The following is a 6406-nucleotide window of genomic DNA, read 5'->3' on the forward strand; positions in this document are numbered from 1 at the left end:
GTTTTTACACGCATTATTTGTAGCAAGTGTATCAAAAAAAGTAAACAATTGGACAAAACCTCTTAATACCACTCTCATGTTTGTATTCTAAATATGAAGCCGGTTCAAGAGGCTAAGATTAGCGTAGCATAGCATAGCATAGCTCGCCTGTTTGTGTCCAAAGCAAAGACAGTAGCTGTCTCCCAATCCAGGGGCTGCTGCCTTCGAAGGCCGTATTTGAAGGCCGATTGCGTCACAGAGGCGTGTTGAAGGCTGTACCACTACTTCAGATGCGGCCAAAATATGCATCCTCCGTTACCCAGGCCGCGAAGGATCCAGCGGGTGCATCCTTTGTGGCCCAAACGTTTTTTTGAACAGCTAGCACATCTTTAGGAAAACGAAAGGGCCTTGGAAACAAATTGTCTTTAAAAATATTGGTTAATCTACTTAGTTATGCTAGCTAGTTAGCCTGCTAGCTACCTGTTGCTAGGCGACAGGAGCCGCGCTTGGTGACACAAGGTTAGACCAGACCATCTCATTTCAGTTCGGCTTTAACGGTCTACGCAGGCTGTGAATCGAGCATCCTCCGTAGACCGCCTCCTTCAAAGGCTACAGCCCCTGGATTGTGACACAGCTTGTATATTAGAAATGTTTGTGGCCTTTTGGTGGCCTCTAAGTGTCATAAAGCAGATTGTTTTCTTAATGGCCAGCAGGGGGCGACTCCAGTGGTTGCAAACAGAAGTCAGATTGTATTAAAGTCTATGAGAAAATTATCTTATTCTCACTGTATTTATTACCTCAGTTAAGGTGATTTTCTCAAGGCTTTTGAACATGTAGTAAACCAATGGGCCATATCCCAGTGCTAACATCCACTCTCTACAATCAATGGTGTCAAGCCCAGACTACCTGTAAATGCAGTGCAGTGTTTTGTTTTGGGTGCTAATTTGCTAGCCTAGCACAGACCGAGTGAAGCCCTCTCACACTCACCAGTCCCACCTTGATTGACTCTCAGGGGGGTATAGGAGGTGGTGGCGGAGTGTGTAAATTGTTACATGATGACTGTATGCCTGAAGAGCAGAGTGCGTACAAACCTTTGGACAGATTCTTCAGGGTGTAAATAGCCAGTCCGATGGCGGGCAGCCCGATGCTGAACGTCAGCCAGCTGATCACTTTGGCTACCTGGACAGTGGTGGGCGTGGTGTTGTTTCCAGTGTGATTGTAAGTGACGTTGATGAGGACAGGGACAGTTGTTGTCACCGTGCTGTCAGCCATAAGAGGCCACACAGAGGCTATTTATGTGTTCAGCTGTTCAGATTAGCATCAAAGTGTGCCGCTTAGCTGATGTTGGGGATACAGTAGGTTGTAATGAAGACCTAAGCAACTAATGTAAGTGAAAAAAGAGCAAGATCAGTCCTGCGTAAGAACAAAATGAGCACAAAAAAAGATCACTTTAAACAAACTAAGAGCTAAGTTACCCATGAAGCCATGACTTCTGTGGTGATCACTCAAAACATAAACCCTCAGGCCATTTTATCTGCCACCTCTGGATTGCCCTCAACATTAGTGCTACAGATTTAGCATCAAGATGTTTTTTCTTTTGATTAACAGAAATTAAATAATTTTATAGTGTACATGGTCAGGTACAACAGCCATTAAAATACTTCTGCCGGAGCTTCAAGAGCTGTATTTGGACATACTTTTGGCAATACTTAAAAAGAATTACTAAAAGTACAGTTGGTAGCAGGAAAGTTAATTACTCTGCAAGGATTACTTGATTTTTCATATTGTTAACGTGGCAAAAATGTAATATTTAGGTTTGAATATCATTTAAAATCTGTAGTAATGTGGTCAGAGAAACATCCAAATATGCTCAGCACACAGCTCCGACTTATCACCTTACAAAGTCCTTATAGTGAGCATGTCAGCAAACAGCGGCCTATTTATATATATGACATAAATACAGAAGTTGCTCTAGTGTCTACCTGTCTAGTTCAAGTCCAATATTCACTCTCCTTTTAGTTTTGGTTTGGTTTCCAACAGCTCTTGTAAAAATATATCTTTCATAAATCTCGGGCTGCTAGATTTCTCACTTTTTTAACCCAGAGCTGTACAGTTGGTTTACCAGAGTTTGAGCTTAAAATAAGTGTGCTGTAACAGCAAAACTATGAGCCAAGAGAGGCTCAAAAAAAGGACTGCTTAATTGGTGATTCAACAAAATAACATGTTTGAAATAACCATCTGTAGAAGAAAATTACTCCATCCTTATGCGTGTAATAATACACTCAAAGACCAAAACAGCAGAATTTTGTGTCGTCTCCTGTCCAAGGGCCCCATTTCTTTTTCATCTCTTTTTTAATTTGCAAAACTTAATAATCACCTGGAACCATTATCTTACCTGCAATGAACGCTGAAACAACTCCCATCCGCAAACACACCCTCAGTTGTCCTTCCAATTTTGTTTTAAAGACGTGAAAGCAGAAACATCTTCAAATGGAGATCCATGTGAAATCCTGTGCATACAGCTAAACGTCCCTCTTAGAGAATGAGAGAGAGAGCCTGTTCATCTGAATATCAATGATCATGTTTAGGTTCATGTTCGTATGTGTGGCATCTTTTTTTATTGCTACAGCGCTGAGCCTTATCTCTGCAGAGCTCAACTGGCTGCTTTGAATGAGGCCTAGATGTGCTGAATATTCTCCATTGGTTTACATGGCTCTTTCTGTTTGTGCATGATGCTGAAGGGAGGGGTATTTGCATTAAAGTATGATGTCAATAAAGTGGACCAGCTGTTATCTTAATTGCATTTGCGCATGTTTGTGTGGCTGTACACACACAAAAAAAGGATCCCTCCACCGATTTCACCCCGGAAGATGGACTCGTCATTAGGGGCACTACTCAGCCTGCGAAACAGATGTGTTGTCTTCTTTGGCTCATGAGAAGTAAGTCAGAGAAAACAACCCTGGTGATGTCATCTGGGTAGTCTCACTTATTAGAATTATTTAACTTACTTATCACTCAGTAGCCTGGCTTGAAAATGGGAGGTGTGGTGTTTGAAAGACACTGAGGAATGGGATTACGAAAGACACTGCAGAGCTGAATTATGGGAAGTGTAGTCTCCAGAATTCCTGGGCTTGATCCATTCAAAGAACTAAAAGCCAGCATCAATTTTCATTATGTGTGAGTCCTCCAGATCGATTGAACTAAGTGCATTTAGTCAAGTGCTGTTGCATCCAGCATTTGTAATTACTTAAGTCTTCTTTTCAGAGATACTCTTTACTTCTTCTCTTCTCTCAAAGGTAAATATAGTAATTTTCACTAAATCACGTTCATGTGTTTAGGCAAGGCAAGGCAAGTTTATTTATATAGCACATTTCAGCAACAAGACAATTCACAAGTGCTTTACACAGAACAACAGAAGCAAAGAAACACATCATAAAACAAGACATTAAAAAGCAAAGTGAAGATAAACTAAAAACAGCTAAAAAGAAGCCAAAATATAAAAAGATAAGAGTTAAAGCTACAGTAAAAAGCAGCCGTGAACAGGTGAGTCTTCAGGCTTGATTTAAAAGAAGTAAGTGTTTCAGCAGACCTGCATGTTTCTGGAAGTTTGTTCCAGATATACGGAGCATAAAAACTGAATGCTGCTTCTCCATGTTTGGTTCTGACTCTGGGGACAGAAAGCACACCTGTCCCTGACGACCTGAGCGGTGTGGATGGTTCGTACTGTGTCAGCAGATCACAAAAGTATTTTGGCCCTTGACCGTTCAGCGCTTTGTAAACCAGCAGTAGTACTTTGAAGTCTGTTCTCCGACAGACAGGGAGCCAGTGTAAAGACCTCAGAGCTGGAGTGATGTGATCTACTTTCTTGGTCTTAGTGAGGACTCAAGCAGCAGCGTTCTGAATCAGCTGCAGTTGTCTGATTGATTTTTTTAGGGAGACCTGTAAAGACACTGTTACAGTAATCGAGTCGACTGAAGATAAATGCATGGAGCAGTTTTTCTAGATCCTGCTGAGACATAAGTCTTTTAATCCTGGGTATATTCTTGAGGGGGTAGTAGGCTGACTTTGTAATTGTTTTAATGTGGCTTTGAAAATTCAGGTCTGAGTCCATGACTACACCCAGATTTCTGGCTTGGTCACTAATGATTGAAGCTGTGCGCTGACTTTTAATCGCTCCTCCTTAGCTCCATAATCAACTACCTCAGTTTTGTCTTTGTTCAACTGAAGAAAATTATGGCACATCCACTCATTGATTTGTCCAATGCATTTAACTAGGGCTTGTATGGGGCCATGGTCCCCTGATGACATTGTGATGTAGATCTGTGTGTTGTCTGCATGGTTATGGTAACTAATGTTGTTGTTTTCCATAATCTGAGCCAGTGGAAGCATGTAGATGTTAAACAGAAGAGGCCCAAGAATGGAGCCTTGGGGAACTCCACATGTAATCTTTGTCTGCTCAGATGTAAAGTTACTTATAGACACAAAGTAGTCCCTGCCCTTTAAATAAAAACCAAACAGTTTACTACTGTGTGAGAAAGTCCAACCCAGTTTTCCAGACGGTCGAGTAATATCTTATGGTCAACTGTGTCGAATGCAGCACTAAGATCGAGTAGTTCTAGGACTGAAACTCTGCCACTGTCTGTGTTTAAGCGGATGTCATTAATCACCTTTGCGAGAGCCGTCTCAGTGCTGTGGTGTGGTCGAAAGCCTGACTGGAAGACATCAAAGCAGTTGTTCACTGTCAAAAAGTGTTGAAAACTGTTGAAAGACAGCCTTTTCGATTATCTTACTTAAAAATGGTAGATCGGATATAGGCCTATAGTTTACTTTAATGTCTGAGGAGCCTTACCTGCCCAATTGATTGGGACAGATTGTGGCTCAAAAGGAATGGATGCTAAATTTGCTAAATTTGCAGAATCACATGAGTGCTTCCTGTTTCGCGGTAGAATCGCCTTTCTTTTTCTATTACCTATCAGGACAGAAATTGTGGAACCTATTGGCATACAGGGCCCAGGCTTATCCTGGAAGGAGTCATGACTGCCATTATCCTTACAACCTGGACCCTCCACATATCAGTTTGAGCTTGGTACATTTTGAACACAAGCAACCTTTTCAACCTTATCAGGCTGGGCAGACAGTGCATGATGCCGTCGAGGAGCAGGAGGGGGAGGGCATCGTGGCTGTAATGGCTGTGGCGGAACTGGTGGAGGTGGGCGCCATGCGGGGTTTATGGGAGAGATTATGGGAGAGGACTGGGGGGTGCATCCAGTTCCAGCATTGACCAGCTACTTCATCTGGTCAGTGAACTCCGAAAGGGAGGAGGAGGGAGAAGGATGAGGATGACCTGGCTGGGGTTTGAGGGGGTGAGGCACAGGTGTTTTTGAAAGGGTTGGAGGGGGGTGGAGTCCCCTCCTCTCGCCTCTGTTGTCTCTCCAGTTCAGAAATCTCCTCAGGCGGGGGCAGACAGGGTTCTTCCTCAAGGCTTCTGCTGTGAAATGTTATGTCTTCCTTCCATGCCGATTCCTCTTGTCTCTTGTCCTTGGCATTGAGGACTGATGGGTGATGCAAGGAGTAAACTAGGTTAGAGGTGAACAGTTTTACTCCTGACTTGTTAAGGCAAATTCCATCTGATTTAAGAAGATGTCTGCGTTCCCAGAAAATGTTGAAATTGTCAATAAAGTGCACTGAATGAACAGTACAAGCAGATGAAAGCCACTGATTCAGTGCCCGCAACCTGCTGAATCTCTCATCTGCTTTTCTGACCGGTGGTATGGGGCCACTGATAAACACATCTGCATCCAGAGAACTGACTGTGTTCAACAGACCCGTGAAGTCCTGTTTCAGCACTTCAGATTGTTGCTTTGCAATATCATTTGACCCTGTGTGCAGCATGATGTTTTTCACTGTAGGATGTGCAGCAACAATATGCAGGATTAACAACCTGTTACATTACAAATCAAGATGTTTTGCACTGAAAATACAAAGAGTTGATCAAATATGATGTAATATATTTTGTATATTTTTTCCACGCATAGCGATCACTACAGTGGACGGCTATTCAAAAGCTGTTTTCCACTAAATGCACGGGTTTTGAGATGGGCCGGTTTCACGAAGATGTTTTAGACTGGTCTATAGTGTCAGGCCAGTCATAATATTGCTCATAGATTAGTCTAATGCAAGTTAGACCTACTCATTTTAAGCCAAAAAATGTAGACACCTTACCCCAAGGCTAACTCAGCTCTAAGACCCATGTTACCACGGTAACAATCAGTGATAACTGCTGACCAGTAGCAACAAATTTTGAATGTCTTTGATGGTCCTTTCAACGGTCAGATTAACACTGTTCACTGTTTTTTTCTGCTTTTACACTCTTGCTGGGGTAAACGGACTTGAGTGGTTAGATGCTGTTACTTGGTCAGCCATTTTT

Source organism: Semicossyphus pulcher, unplaced genomic scaffold (assembly GCF_022749685.1).
Source record: "Semicossyphus pulcher isolate SPU_LCO1_2020_fin unplaced genomic scaffold, fSemPul1.0.p SCAF_12, whole genome shotgun sequence".
NCBI lineage: Eukaryota > Metazoa > Chordata > Actinopteri > Labriformes > Labridae > Semicossyphus > Semicossyphus pulcher.